This window comes from Chenopodium album, chromosome 8 (genome assembly GCF_948465745.1).
Source record: "Chenopodium album chromosome 8, dcCheAlbu1.1, whole genome shotgun sequence".
NCBI lineage: Eukaryota > Viridiplantae > Streptophyta > Magnoliopsida > Caryophyllales > Amaranthaceae > Chenopodium > Chenopodium album.
Window position 1 is genome coordinate 19,257,334 of NC_137841.1, and position 17,014 is coordinate 19,274,347.

At 33.3% G+C, this 17,014-nt stretch overlaps 1 long non-coding RNA gene across 1 annotated transcript; it reads right to left on the reverse strand.

Moving 5' to 3' along the window:
• Positions 1–3,439: 3,439 nt before the first annotated feature.
• Positions 3,440–6,703, reverse strand: LOC145555876 (uncharacterized). The gene is made up of 3 exons (XR_014091608.1): positions 6,464–6,703; positions 3,964–4,831; positions 3,440–3,801 (listed from the first exon to the last, which is right to left on the reverse strand). It is a non-coding gene; the product is annotated as an uncharacterized LOC145555876 (long non-coding RNA).
• Between the last annotated feature and the right edge of the window lie 10,311 nt (positions 6,704–17,014).

Below are 17,014 nucleotides of genomic sequence, written 5' to 3' on the forward strand. Positions count from 1 at the left end.
GGATGGTTGGTGTGACGGATGTTGCGGGATGGCTGAAGGTGAAGATGCAGGCTGGTGGTTGGTTGGTTGAGTGAGGGAGTAAGGGAAAGGTTGGTGGCTGCGGTTTGTGGCTGTTACGTTTGCTAGGTGGTTAGAGCAGGGGAGCTTGGTGTTGTGGGGTGTTGGTTGATTGTTGCGGTGGTGCAGTTGCATTGGAGATGGAGTGGAATTGGTGGGTGATGGTGGTTTAGGTGCGGTTAATTGATGTGGTTGCTATGGTTTGGTTTAGGTTGCAGCTCGTGTTGGTGAGGGTGAGTGGAATTGAGGTGCTGGTGTTGTTGTGTTTGTTGATGTTGCTGTTGCAGTTGGTGTTATTGGTGTGGTGGAGGATAGGAGATGGTGGGGTGAAGGTTATAGTGGGCAACAGTCAGCAGCTTAGCAAAGAATTGCATACACTTTTACTCTTCCACGAACTCCGAACTCACTTTACATGAAACCCGGGACCCTAAACACAAAACCGAGGAGAAATCAAGACAAATAAAAAAGAAATAAATAAATTAGGAAAAATATAGTAAAATAGAAAAAGAGAAATAACACTAAACTAATAAAAATTAAATAAAACTATACAAGTAAATAAAATCAAATAAATAACAAAATAAACTTAAAACTAATAAAAACTATGAAAGTAACAAAGAAAAGGAGCGAAAGCAAATAAATCGAAAGCAAATAAAATACGAAAATAAACTAGAAACCAATTAAATAAAGAAATTAAACTAAAACATACTAAAACTAATAAATAAACTAGAAACTTTATTAAAAGAAAACAAGAAAATAAAAGGGAAATAAACACGAAAATAACTCTAAAACTACTCTCTAAGAGTGACATAAATGTCACTCATCAAATTCCCCCAAGCTAAACCTTTGATTGTCCTCGAGAAAAGCTAAGGCAAAAGAGAACAAGATGGAATTAGTGAAAGCAAAAGAAACAAAATAAAAACAAAGAGAAAGAATGTACACTAACTCACTGTCGTAGGAATCACGGATGCATTTAGCGTATGCATCAAGCCCTTTAAACCCCCATGTCGCCAAAGAGGACGAGTAAGCTCTCGTGAGGGTTTCCTAAGAGGTTTAACCCACAACTCTTGGCAATACATAACATTCAAGGCAAAGGTGAAATCAAGAAAACTCGAGTTTTGACATTTCAAACCAAACACAAACAACGGGCTAAGTGCACAAGAATACAATCCTTTCTAGACATTAAAGGTAGCCAAGAAAAAGAATAGCTAAGGTTGGTACACACATAAAGCATGCAAAGGGTAGAGAACTTAGAGGGACTTACACTCCTCCTTATCTCCAACCAAACTTCTGCATCCTCACTAGTTTTGCATCCACTTTTAAGGTGATATATCGAGATTCCTCGAAGGAACCGGAAGAAATAAACAATGAAAAACATTTAGGCTACCCGACATCTTTGAATCGATAGCTCGCTCAATAGGCTTGGCTTGATTACCCTCCACCGGTAGTAACTAAACCTTACTAAGGTCAAAAGGTTTTAAAAGGGTTGAAACGTTTAGGCTAGGGTAAAGGGTATGGAAATAAATTTGGAATTTGGTGGTAAACTTAGAAGTGAAGCAAGGTAGATCATTCCTCAATTTAAACTCAATAAACTACCTACTTTCAAATAAAAAATTAGCAATAGATTACAAAGCAACTCCTCCCCCAAGCTTATTCTTTTTCAACCAAATAACAAATATTTTTGTATTCTCATATAAAAAAGACTTTAAAGCATCCTTCAAAAAAATCCAAAGATTATTTCTAATATTTATTTAATGCATAATTTTCAATTATAAAATTAAATCGGAAAAACTTACCATTAACTCGAATCCAAAGAAGAATCTGACCAAGTCATTTCAGATCTGTCTTTTTGCATTTCAATGTTATTAAGGTGGTTTGACCAAGCACTGATCATATTACTTGAAACTTTCCATTCATTGAGGAAAGCGTTACAATCTTGCCTTACTATTTCAATTGAATGTATAAACCATCCAACTACTTCGCTGTAATTTTGAATTAAAATTAAAGTTATACTTATGGCAAACAATGTTATATATGATGCAATATGAGTATTTGTTTTTTAGCAAGTATAAAACATACTTTCTTGTTTGGAAAGTTTTCATCATCATTGATTGCTAAGTAGTCAATCACTTGGTGACATGTCAAACTCATGTTATCCATTACTTCCTTGTGTTTCTTCAAGAAATCAGAAACACATATCATATCTTCCACCCCTTTCTCCTTCTCTAGTTTCCTAACTACCCTGAACCTTGAAATTTTTCCCATAAGTTTTTTTCTTTTGGTGGTTATGTCTGCCAAAGCAAGAGCAGCACATATTTTTGCACAATACACCTTTCTCATACTTGCTAAATCAAGGTCAAAATCAAAAGTGTCTCCAGAAAAACACAGCATATGTATCATTGCAAAAACACCACAATCAAGAGTATATCTTGGTGTCTTCCACTTAAAGTTTACTTCATCAAACTCATATTCTAGTATTTCATCAGCTTTTTCATTATTAATTCTCTTCAAAAAGTTTGACATTTCCTCCACCTATAACATTTGTAAAGAAATATATAAGTAATACAAATTTATAGTATAGATTACTTTAATAAACATATGATTTACTTTAATCAGAACATCTTTTACTTTATATTTTATATTTTTTTTTTACAGGTAATATAATGCATACTTTTAATAGATATTCTTTTATTTTAATAAGAATATTATTTACTTTAATCAGAACATGTTTTATTTATATTTTATCTTATTTTTTTACAGACATTATAATGTATACTTTTAATACATATTCATTTACTTTAATAGTAGTCTTATTTACTTTAATAATTTACTTTTTATAAAGCCAAAAAATCTAACCACAATAGATCCAAGAATTCTGTAGAAAGGCTTATGCCTGTCATCATACTCCCTGTTATCCAAGTATTGAATTGTTTGATTCATAAAGTTAATCGCTATTAAACTATATTGGTTACTCAGACAGATTGGAACAAAAATCTATCATTAAAATTACAGTTATTAGTCTACAAATTCAAAATTATAATGCCCTTCATTGTAGTTTAATAGACATAAATAATAAGACATACCAACTGAGCTGTCAAAATTTTCTCCTTTGCATCACATAGGCACATCCAATCATACCATGTCTGATTCACTAGTGGAAAAATGTCTATTCGTAACGGACAAAAATAGACTATCCGTAACGGGCAATGACCGTTACGTATGCGGCCGCTACGGATAGCAATGTTATTCGTAACGGGCACTTATAATGTCCGTTACGAATAATCTCCGAATAAGAAAAAAAAAATTAGGGGCATTTGTAACAAGCATTCCAGGTGCTAGTTACAAATACCCCTATTCTTCTTTCTATTTACCACCCAAATTATTATAATAATTTATAACAAATTCAAATATTTCATGCCACAAACATATTATCGAACACAATACATACACCAAATCCAATTTTGTATGCTAATTATAAACTCTCCTATTGAGAAGTCCAAAACGCTATTGATTACAAAATTTAGTAAACAATGGAGCACAAACAGTAGCAGGCCAGTAGTAACAACAACAATCAAGATCATATCAATCTTCTCACTGCTACCAGGAGTCGATTGCCTTGTTTAAGACTATATAGAGCATATGTAGGTGTGAAATGTGCATTTCTCAGTTAACAAGTGTACAGATTGTCCCTCTAAAATATCAGAATTGAACTAGTGACATTCAACACCAAGTAGCTAGGGAGTCTCTCTGAAATATCAAAAAAAAAAAAAAAGAGGACAGATATTTTCAAGTCAATATCAGTCAGGTATGAAATGCACAAGTTAACCATATTAACCACATCCCTCTCTGCTCTCTCCTCTCTTTATTTAATTTTTTTCCTTTTTCTTGAGGGTTAAAAGGATTACATACCGACATAATCCCAAGGTTTTTCTTCGAGTAACTAAATATGCAATCACCTGCGCACTTCTCCTATTAGGGAGCTGCAAGAAAAGGACATGCATACAGTATAATCTAAGTTGTGACAAATTTGATAAAGCAGCTTTATGTGAGATAAAAAGAGTTTCATACCAAGCTTATCACTAAAATATAACCTCTCTTTCCTGCTCAAGATTTCTGCAACTTCAAAATTTAATGCCCGATAACTATGGACAACAAAGTTTTTGCAGTAAAATTAAACATTCAGTTTGATAGATGCATCAGAGTGCAAATTGATATGTTATACTAATGCAAATACATATGGCCCATGAAATATTCTCAGTTCCCATGGTTAATTTCCAAGTCTAAACAAATCTTAAAAACTTCTGAATTTTATTGATGAACTTATTTAAATATCTTTAAATATCACTACATCAGAACATCTTCTCTTTTGGAGCATGAATTCCAACAAATACCACCAGCCAATCATTCAAGTATGAAAGTACCACCCTTGCCTAACTCATGCAAAAAAAGAAAAATAGAACAACATTCAACATCAACAACATGGAACTTATTCGAGCAAGACAATAGTTGAGCTAAAAGCCCAGCATTATGTTTCATTTTTGTTCCTGCTCGTAAAGGGTGTAAGAAACAAAACACTGCCTGAGATAGTATACCAGTGTATATTAATTAGGCACCACAACAAGATATATCATAAGCGTATTCATAATGTTCATTATATTAGAACTAAAGGGCTGACTTACCCCATGTCGGAAGCTTCTAGTCCTCCCAAAATAATCATCCTCCAACATTTTTCAATGCTGAAATAGTGATACTTTTCATCAATGCTGAAATAGTGATACTTTTCATACGAAAACGTAGTGTCATCAGAAAGCATGTATTTGATGGTCACTTTGTGAAAGTTATTACTTTAGAAATTTAACTTTCAAACACTCCCTCTATTCTGGAATTAATGTTACTTTCAGCGTCACTTAACACTTTTGGCGCTGCAGTTGAATATTATTCCTATTGAACCCTAATGTAAAAACCAACACCATCACTAAATACAAGTATTTATCAATGGTATCTGGGTCTAAGAGTTCTTACGCAAAAGACTAGAATGAAAATGAACCAATTGAGTACATAGTTATAAATAATTGAACATAGCTAGATATACAGGCATTTAATGATGGTATATGGGTGTTAGAGTTCTTATATCTATTTAAAAGACTAAAAGTCTAAAATTCATATTTTACCCTATTGTAAACTCAAACATAATCGATTAAAATCATTGCATGTATTTAATGATGATATTTGGGCATCCGGATCAAGTTTTAAAAGTTGTTAATTTGTACTTTAGAGAAAGAAGACTAAATCGCAATTACATTGGATATGAGGAAGGTGGTCATTTACTCATGACAAGGACAGTTATCGACAATCATATTTATAACTTAGAGCTAACAACCAGGCATGATGATTGATGACGGTTGGCATTTGCCTACAAATTAAATTATTAAAATGAATCTAATGATGATGAAATTTACATATACAGAAATTTATAATGACAAAAATCAAAGATCATGTATAGCCTTAAAATCAGTAAGAAAGTCCCACATATGTGTCCCTAGACTTCCTACTTGTTATCGACTCACACTAGCTAATCCAAATGACTCATTTGCAACCACTTATTCAATCAAGTTCGTCACAAATTTATCAGATTACTGGAGTACAACATGAGAAATTAGCAGCGAAGGCAAAAAACATTATAGTAATTACACCAAGGCCCTTCAATGGTTACCCTGCTACTAATGATCATGGACATTGACAGCAAGTAGAGAGACAAATCAGATAAGCAAGGAGTGTCAAGACTCGAGTATTATAACAGCGGCAAAAATAAGCACATGTTTAGTTCTTATCTAAGTAGCTATAGTGAAGAAATCATATATACATGCTTCATAAGCAAAAGCAGCTTGACAAATATCAGTTCAACTAATACCAAGATTTCAATTCATTTAAGCTTAAAAAGACAACAGGAAAGACAAAAGGAGGGGATACCAGCAGCTTTATCTCGAAAATACCAGAGATCAAACAAATGTATACTTCGAAATCAGCTTTATAAGATCATGTGGAAGCTTAGAAAATCAAACAAATGCATATACTTCGAAGGGAGGGGATACCAACAGCTCTGAGAAATCTGTTCTGGGATAGTACCCCAAATGAGATTACTGCTAAGATTAAGGCTTACCAAAGAATCAAACACACGCAGAATTATACACAACCAAAAATGAATTAATCTTTGACACATTCCACCAAAAAAAAAAATCAAACACACACAAAATTTCAATTCCCTTATTGTATATAACAAAATATCCAGCAAAATTAACACAAACCCATAAATCATCCAAATCAAGTCACACAAATTAGATCAAACAAACCCATAAATAAAAAAAATCAAAATGAACCTAGAAACAAAAAAAAAGAGAAATTAGTTCACCTTATAGCATTCTGAATCTCAGCACATTTTGCAATAACGCCTGGTTTATTAAGACCTTCTTCTTCTTCAATCAAACCAGCTTCAATCTACCGAATCTTTGCGAGTAAATTACCAACAGGACCCGGAACTACCATCAAAGCATCTTTAGTCGTAGAAGTTATGACACTATCTTGTGCTTGTTCCGTTGTTCATATATCCACATAGAGGAGATAAAAATGGAGGAGATTTAGTGAGGAGAAGAGAGAGTGTTGTTCCAAAGAATACTACAAGAAGGGGGGGTTGAATTGTAGTATGAGAATTTAGCCTAACTTTTTGCGGAATTAAAATTAAGTTAGCTAAAGGAACTGAAAGATAAACTAAAGGAACTAAAGAATGCAAGAGAGATTTTACGTGGAAAACTCCTTGGCCCTAACAAGGAGAAAAACCATGACCACTTGGGATTTTGGGAAAAGAATCTTCACTATAATAGGGCAAATGATCCTATTACAAGCTAAAGACTCAAACTCAAGTTCCTCAATGAACTTGTGACCCTGAGGAACAAGTCACCCAACTTGTTACTCTTCTCTTCTCTTTCTCTCTTCTCACTTCTCTGTTCTCTCTTCTCTTTCTCTTCTCTTTCTCTTCTCTCTCTCTCTTCTCTTTCTCATACACAAATGTTCACTCGAACTTCCCCATTCCCCAATTACAACTCGAAAGAAAAACAAACTCTAGTATAAGGACATTAAGAACACTCTAATGAACTTGTGTGGAATTTGACTCTTAACTCGTTTAAAGCTTGAAAACTTATGTGAGCAAGGGTAAGTTTTTCCATCTGAAATCAACAGCTATTTATAGACCAAAATTTGTTTAAGAAAAACTTCTTTGTGCAGCAAATCCACAACGCCACTACTCCAACCCACTAAGAAGATCATGTTCCTAAAATTAAGGAAACATGAACTCCTTAATGTGCACGACCATGACTTGAAGAAAATCATGGAGGAGTAGGCCGCAAGTTTTTAGAAAACGTGGGAGATTTTATTTGCAAAAGATATTTTTAGAAAATCAGAAATAAAATCTTTTTGGTTAAGAAAAAGATAATCGTTAAAAGACTTAACCACTTACCTAAAAACTAGCATGCACAATTTTATCTCTTTAGACCAATTCCACACAGATTTTTCGAGTGCCATTTAATATCTTATACTTACATAAATCCTAAAATATAAAAATATATTTAGTCTTCATGTTCTCTGATGAAGCTTCTACTCCGAGGCTTCTGTTCCTTGGGAGGAACTTCTCTTCTCTGATGAGGCTTCTTCTCTGAAGCTTCTGTTCCCTGAGGGAACCTTCTCTTCTCCAGTCTTCATTTCTGAAGCGCCAGTTCCTGTGAGGGAACTCTTCTATATGGCTAGCTCTGCTTCTGGCCTTCTTGTTCCTCATGGTATTTTTACAAGACACTTAATTCTCCTGGTCTTTATAACTGAGTACACACTTAAACAATCAAGCACTTATTAGTTTGTAAGTAAGTGAGGTTGTGTCATCATCAAAATCATTAAGTCCAACAGAGAGATTGAGTGAAATGATAGAGGAGAGAGCCGAGAAAAGAGGAGAGAGGAAAGACGGCTTGAGAAGAGTGAAAGTAAGGAACCCTAGTTATAACTATAAGTGGGATTTTCTCATCAGTTGGGCCAAATTCAAACATTTGTAACGGGCACTATCTTGTCCGTTACGAATAAATAAGTATTCGTAACGGGCAATATGGTGCCCATTACGAATAATATGTATTTGTAACGGACTATTATTTTGACCGTTGCGAATATGTTTATTATAACGAGCATAACTTTGCCCATTACAAATAGCCTGTTACGAATGACGATTTTTCCACTAGTGATTCAATTCTTGTGAGTGTATTGAAGGAGACTTCACCTGTGCTTTATCTGTTTGTTGGGAAGTATCTTGTGACCTAAGAGACAGCTCTAGAGGTCTCTGTGTATTAATGAGCACATAAAACATATTACTTAATGAGATCATACATGTTTAATTATGATTTAGCTTAACATTTTATTTAACTCTTACATTGTGGTCAATGCCAAAAAAGAAGCATGAAGGATCTTCTTTCAATCGAGAATCAATCATAAGAAATGACCGACATTGAAATATATTAGATTTTATCATTTGAGCAGGGGCTGTTGGAGCTAGGGATGTTGTGTCATCTCTTGTTATCATGAGAAGACTTTCAAATTTCCTAATCTCTTCATTGTGCAAAATTAAATATTTATAGTAAATAAAATATTATTTAAAGTAAACTAAATATTATCTAAAGTAGATATAATATGTTTGAAATTAAATAATACATTACTTAATATTTGAATGGGTTGTACTTCACAAAGCAGTAATCAGCCACTACTTGATAAAGCTCTGGCATTTCATGCATTCTTGATTTGTTTCCTTTCATTGTATTTGAAACAAAATCAATTTCAACATCTTTTTCTCCACAATCTAAATTGATTTTAACCTTTGAAACTATCTCCTGGTGAATGTCCTTTAGTTCAATGTTTATTTCTGCCTGAAGTTGTTTTTCAGCATCGCCTGAAATAAAATAGTAGATATAGTTTCAAAACAATGATACACTATTGACTATGGATTGATTAAATATTTACTAAAGTTAAAAACATACTTTCAATTGTTTTTTGTGTTGGCTGATTTAGTATACTCTCAGTGACTGAGTGTACTACACTAATAATATCAGCATCAATTGTCTGGTTATCAGCATCCTTTTCTTCTCTCTCTTCATTCTTTTCTTCTTTCTTTTCAGTGTTCTTTTTCTGCTTCTCATCCTCCTTTTCTCTTGTTCCTTCTCTGGTTCATTCAGTTGTTTCTCATCCTCCTTTTTGTCTTCTTCCTTGTTCTCCTTTTTGTCTTATTCCTTGTTCTCCTCGTCCATTTCTTTGTTGTCATTCTCCTGCTTTTCTTACTCATCCTTCTTTTTCTCATTTTCTTCCTCCTCCTTTTTCTCCTCTACTTCCTCCTCCTCTTCTTCCTCCTCCTCTTTTTTGCCATCCTCCTCTTCTTCCTCCTCCTTCTCTTCTTCCTTCTCCTCTTTTTTGTCATGCTCCTCTTTTTTTTCATAATTCAGATCCTCTATTTTCATATCTTCATTATCATCATCCTCTATTTTCATATCTATTTTAGAATTTTTATGTTGCTCCTCCCATGTTGACAAAATCACACTAGATACATCTCTTAAATCATCATAAAGCCTGACTATTTCGTCCATAGCCCTTTGTACTCTAAGATCTTCCATCAGCCTTTATGATTCAGAAACCTATTGAGAATTTGATGTAGACACATTCATTTGTTGATGTTTCATCTTCTCTCCTAAGGTAGCTATATGCTCATCATGTATCATAGGAAAGAGTTTTGAATCCCTAGTCAACAAATTCAGTTCTTCTTCAATTTCCTTCAAAATAAATTACAACAATTTATTAATACATTATTTTTGAACATAAATACTATTTACTTTTTAAGCTAATTTGTTTACTTTTAAGTCTACATTATTTACTTTATGTTTATCATTTACTATACATTATTAGTACTAGAAGCAGAGCAATTCAAAATAATAAAAGTAAACAAATATGAGATAAAAGTAAACACATTTCATTTTAAAGTAAATACAAGAAATCATTGTAAGTTATAAAAACATTACTCACATCTTTTGCAGCATCATGTATTTCACTATCTGTCATGACACCTTATGGTAGATTGAATGAAACCAATCTTCTCTCTCTATCAGCAAAGTTTCTATAAGCATTCTCAATTACATCTCCCAAGAATGTTTGCTTTCCTTTTCTTCTACAAAATGGATAGTCATCTTTTTAGAGTTCTCCTTGACCAAAAGATGCATTTGCCTCATTTGCAATTCTTTCTTTCAGTTTCTCATCTGACCAATGTTTGATCAATGGCTGCGTTGTAGGTTCAGGCTGCCCTCTGAATGCTAGATGATGAAAGTAGACAAGTTGAAGAATCAGGACACATCCACTGATTCCTGATCTTGATTCCTTGTTTTTATTGTTCTTGAAGCTCCCCACAGCTTTGCACAAGTTATTCATCACATAACCACACTAATCTAGGTTATGTATCTGTTTCACATTATCTGCATAGTTGATTATCTTGTAATCATTCACTCTATTTGCAACAGGGGCCAAGAATGTGCAGCAAACATACATCACAAAGAATCTTTTAAAATCCTCCCCTCCTTCCTTAAGAGTCTTTAATTTGTTCTCCAAATTATTCACAATTATCTCATCATCTTCTGGAATTCCTAGATTCTTCTTCCATTCTTTTTGAATCAACAAGTTTGATAGAGTTTGCTTCCTTAACTAAAAACTGACCTTGTTCTCAGTTACATGTGGAAGCAAGAATATATCTTCAACATCATAGGAACTAACTAAAAATTCCTTCAGCATGTCAATCTTGAACATGCAGCTGCTTTCATTGAAATGGTGACAAAGCCATGGAAGCATCTTTGTTGAAATTCTTCTTAACTTTAGTTCAAGCAGCCCTCCAAAACCAATACTTATGACATCTTTTTTTTTTTTTTTTGCTGCTCACTGAAATCCTTGATCAAAGCAACAACTGCATTGGGTCTGCAGTGTGTTTTCTTGATTTCCAGATTACCATCATCATCATCATTAACATCAATAACTTCATGTACATCAAGGTCAGAATTGTCAAACTTCATTTTTTTTCTTCAAATGAGCTTTTCCCTTTTTTCTGTCTTCTTCTGATGATCCATCAGAATCCTCATTCTTATCTTCTTCTGGTTCATAATTGCTATCTTTCACTTCAGATTTTATCCTTTCTTTTGTTCCTATAATTTGTTAAAACATGTTAACTAACTTTGAAAACATTTATATTTACTTTATAAGCAATTTGATTAACTTTATTAAACTTATCAATAGACATCATAGACATATAATAGTAAATAGTTTACTTTATAACTATTTACTTTATAACAGTTTCTATTTACTTTATAAGACTTTCTATTTACTTTATAATAATTTCTTTTTACTTTATAAGAGTTTCTATTTACTTTATAACAATTTCTATTTACTTTATAACAGTCTCCGTTTACTTTATAACAGATTAGTACCTTGGAGTAATAGTTTCTTTACTATATAAATTTAATACATAACATATGAATTTAATTTAATAAACTTTTATGAACCTTTTGATGCTTATAGTTCCTTAATCCTTCTCTTTATCAATATTTGCTTTTTTGAAATCCTTTGAAGCTTAGCACCTAATACATTTAGTTTGCATAATCAATTTATAAGTATAGACATGTTAAAGAACTTTTAAAACATATATATTTACTTTATAAGCTTTTCTATTTACTTTACTAAACTAACCATTTACTTTTATATTCAATTATGTAATAGTATGCATCTTTAAATTTGTAACATAGACTTATACAGATAAAATGATTTACTTTATAAGTGTTTCTATTTACTTTATCAAATAATTATTGTATTTCAATATTATATACCTTTAATTGGAGATTGCTTTGAATTTGTAGGAACTTTATGAAGGAGTTATGTCTTCGTCGTGTGCAATTACTAGATATATAAATGGATCAAACTATGGAGATAATTAAGTTCGTACATTTGGGTCGTCGTTTTTCCATAGCTAGAGGTACTAACGATCTTTGGCCTAGTAAAATATCCCAAAGCCCAATAGGACGGATCCTATAAGGTCACACAAAGGGGCTAGATCGAGAATTAGAGGACGAGGCCCATAATGGGCCTCATCACTCTAGGTGGCCGGCCATATGGGGATTAGAAGAGGTTTTGGGCTTCGTGCCCTAGTCTAATTATAATAGGATTATAAATAGACTAGGTGCCTAGGTTTGCAAGAAAAAGAAGCAATTAACTGATCAGTGTGATCAAACCCTAATTAGCAAACACAAAACCCAACCCCTCTCAAAGCCCTCTTTCTCACGGCTCTTCCCTCCTCCTCACGCCGGTGGTGGTTCCTGGTGGTGGTGGTGGTTCGTGCGGTGGTTGGTTGTCCATAAAGGTGGTGATCGCGGTTTTCCTCAATCACTCGACCAATCTAGTATTGGTGGACGGCTCGTTCGAATCTCGTGGACTAAGTAGAGGAGCAACGCTTGGGGCTCTATTCTCTCCCTGATTTGCCTGTCGAATAGCTACGTGGAATTCACGCGTCAAAGGTATGATTATGTGTCTTGTTTGTTATGCATGCGATTCTGGATTGGTACTTGATTGAATATTATTCATGTTATTTCCGCTGCGTACTACCTATAAACTCCTACATTGGTATCAGTTAGCCTCTTGCATGAACGCACTTGATCATAATAATACGATTATTTGATGTTCATGTTAATTTTATAATCAATTAAGAGGGAGAAATTAATTTAACTATGGTTCAATTATTATATTTAATGTGATTAAACTTTTGGAGTCGATTAAATGTGATTTAATTATGCTCAAAATAGCCATGAAGATGACCGAATTTTAGCCCTAAATTGTTCGAAATTTTCGAACCCCCTAACCCTAAATTTTCGAATTTTTCAAAAATCCTAGCCCTAAAATATGATTTTTGTGCTTGATTTTGATTTAATTCGATTTATTTTATGATTCATAATATTAATTGGATTGATTTATGCATAAAAGTGTTTTGCGTTTGATCATCAATTTAATTTTAAAAGTTAGAATTAAATTGGGATTAATTTTATGAAGAACCCTAATTTTAAGATTGAATATTGATTTAATTTTAAATTTTTGGACTAATTTAATTTAATTTTAATAAATGTTATTTTAATTAAATTAAAAAAACAAAAAAAAATTATTATTTTGGTCGGCAACCGCGGTTGGGTGGCGCAGCCATGGCGGCTGCCGACTAGGTGGCAGTCCGAGAGGAAGGGAGGGAGGGCAGGCGGTCGGGGATGGCTGTGGGCAGTAGCGTGCAAGCGTTGCACGGCTGCCAGAGCTGTTGCTCGCTGCTGCCTTGCGGCAGTGGCTGCTATTGTAGCAGCCAGTCACCATGGCTAGCTTCGGCTAGCCAACCACGGTGGCCGGTGATGGTGGCTGGCGGTATTTCAAAAAAAAAATCTGTTTTGAAAATTATTTCAAGATAATTATGAATTATTTTGGGATAAAATCAATTTTATTTGGGATAAGTTAAAATATTTTGAAAATATGATATAAAATTGGTTTTATTTGGATAAAATCTTTTATTTTAGGATAAATCAAATATTCAAAAGTTGTTATATTTGATATTATCCATATTTAAAGTTGTTAAATTGGTAATTATCCTAATTAAAGTGGTTAATTTTGGATAAGATTGATTAGGATATTCTGAGCATATTCCAAAAGGATAAAAATTGATTTAAATAATGTGATTATCCCATAATTAGATTAGGATATAATTGATTTTAAAATTATTTGATTGGCTAGTAATTAGGATAGAATCTTCTAACTTTGTTAGGATAATCATGGAACATTAAATATAATTTATCTTTCTAGATTAAAATATGATTTGATTCTATCTCATGACTAAATTAAATATATGATATTTTATAAACGGTCATGAATAATATATGATATTATCTAATTATAATCAAAATATAAGATATTTTAGGAAATGCGTTGACTTTATTATGAACATTCGATGTTGTAGTTTAGACAAGCATGTTGAGTGATTTATAATATGGCTTTTTTATAATATATGATATTATGTTGCTGTATATAGACTAGTGTGGCCCATAGATTCTTAAATACGATCTGTGCATCGTGATGTATTTTTGTAATCTAAATACGGTCTGCGTACCGTTAAGTATTTTTGTAACTTTTATTTAAAGTAAATAGAATAGTTATTTAAATAGTGTTAGTCCAAAGAAGCCCATGAAGTGAAGGCCCAAAGGAGCAAGGTGGATGGAGATCCATGATGATTCAAGTGGGAGCTTTCTCATTTCTAGTTTTCTTAGGACTAAGGGGCCATATTATGTCATGCTTTATATTATTGCATTAGTAGATTATGCATGTTAGATTTTATTTATGCTGATTGATGATGCGTTAGAGTTCACTAAATAATCACAACATAATAAATCTAGGTCCCGGTAATATTGAGGTAGCTTTTCCAATTAAAAACCTGATGAAACCTTTGATGTTTTATGATGGGTCATGCCTCAGCTGGGTGTCATATTATATCTTTGGGGAGTTGGGGTAAATCACGTTTTACACTTTTAATTGGTTATACTCCACAAGGTTACCTAAAGGGTTTAAAACCTTGAAGCTAAGGGTAATAATTAAACATGTGATGATTAATTATTCAACCAAGAGTTACAAGAGTTGTAATCAGTAAAGAGTTTACTCACCTTGAAAATGTAATGGTTGATGGTAGGGCCTCAGTCCGGTCAATTATTGCACAAATAAAGGATCTTGGAATCATTTAAAATTCAATTGGGATCAAATAATTATTGAATAAAGTGTTTTAAAGCTACCAAATGAATGCGTTTATGGTACTTTAATTTAAATTAAACATAATTATTAAACTTTGCCTTATTTTGACATAGATGGGTAGCCGTAATCACAATGACAACAACGTTTACAACCTTCGACCATTCCTTGAGAAGGATAGGTTGACAGGGGATAAATTTTCCAACTGGGAAAGAATTCTAAGGCTTGTTCTGAAATCTGAAGGCAGAGAGGATGTCATTAACACCCCATTGCCAGGACCTCTGCTAGAAAATCCAACTGCGGCAGAGATCAAGAAGCACAAGGAAGCTCATGACAGAGCTATACATATCACTTGCTTAATGATTGCTACCATGGAGCCTAGTCTTCAAAAGCGTTTTGAGGACCAGGATGCCTACTCAATTATGCAAGAACTCAAAGCATTGTTTAAGAAACAAGCTAGAGTTGAAAGGTATGAGCTCCATCGTGAGATTCTGGATTGTAGGATGGAGAAGGGCGCCACAGTTCATGATCATGTTTTCAAAATGATCGGCCTAATTCAAAGTATGGAGAAACTGGGGCACCCATATAGTGATGATTTGGCAACAGACATCATTCTCCATTCACTACTAGAAAGTTTCAACCAGTTTATTATGAATTTTAACATGACTGCCACTGCAAAGACTATGAATCAATTGCATGCAATGCTGGTTAGTGCTGAAAAACAAATCCCTAAGGAACCTAAGAAGGAAGTTCTTATGATTCAAAAGGGAAAGGGGTTCAAGAAGAAGGGGCAAAAGGCTAGTGCTAAGAGAAAGGGCAAGCAAGTTGCCAAGGCTCCTGAAAAGCCTAAGGAGAATCCAAAACCCAAGGCTGCAAGTGAAAGTGAATGCTTTTACTACAAGAAGAAAGGGCATTGGAAGCGCAATTGCCATAAATACCTTGACTTCCTCAAGAAGAATGGAGCATCAACCTCAGGTATAATGTTATAAACATTTTAACTTTCACTTAGGTATGAGATACCAAGTTGCAGTGCTTAACATAGTGATGTTGCACAGGAACTGCAAACAAGTGAAGCTAGCAAGGAAATGGAGCTTGAAGGTGCACTAGGAGTATTTGAGTGACCAGAGATAGATTCATAGTTTTAAATTTTGATTAGTTTATCATGAGTTTAGAACAATTTCAAGTTTTGATGAGACAATATTTCGGTTTTCTTGTTTTGAATACTGAATTTGGTTTATTTGGCTTGGACAAGTGTTGATCCATGACCAAGGTAATAAATTGTTTTCATTTTGCTAGACATGTGAGTTAGTTTTGTTTATGGCATTGATATAAGTAGATCACAAAAGTAAGATTTAGATGATTCAAAATACACTTACTTATAACAAAGTAAGGTTAGGTCACATTAACCATTTTCACATCCAAAGTTATGGATGGACTCTTATTCTTATTTGATTATGAATCACTTGAGAATTAGAAGTCATGCTTGATAAGTTAGGATGACCAAGTTGCCTTTTAGTAGAAAGGGTAAATGAAGCTAAAATGACCTTTTGGAACTTATACATATGATGTATATGAACCAATAAGTTCAAAATTAGCACAGAGATTTAACTATTTCATTGCTTTTATTAACGATTTAAGTAAATATATCGTTAACTACTTAATGAAGTAAAGCTTGGAAACATTGAAATGTTCAAAATTCCAAAATGAAATGTAAAATCAGTTTGAGACGAACAAATTATCACCACAATATGATTGTTGTGATAAATATTTAACTCAAAAGGAATGATCATCTAAAGGGAATTGTTGAATTAATTCACAATCCAGAAACATTACAATTAAAGTGTATGTTTATGAAGAATGAATCAAACTTTGCTTGCCATTGTTCGATCCAAGATTTAATGATTTACAAATAACGTTTTGAGGATATACATTACAACAACAATTGCGAATACACTAAACAGGAAACTTAACCAAAGCAGTAAAAAAGATGTCATAAGAGTTATGAGTTGGAAATGTTCCAAAAGTTATCTTTTCTAAACAGGATTAAGGGTTATGAAATCAATGTAAAATGTTTACAAAGATGACATAATACACC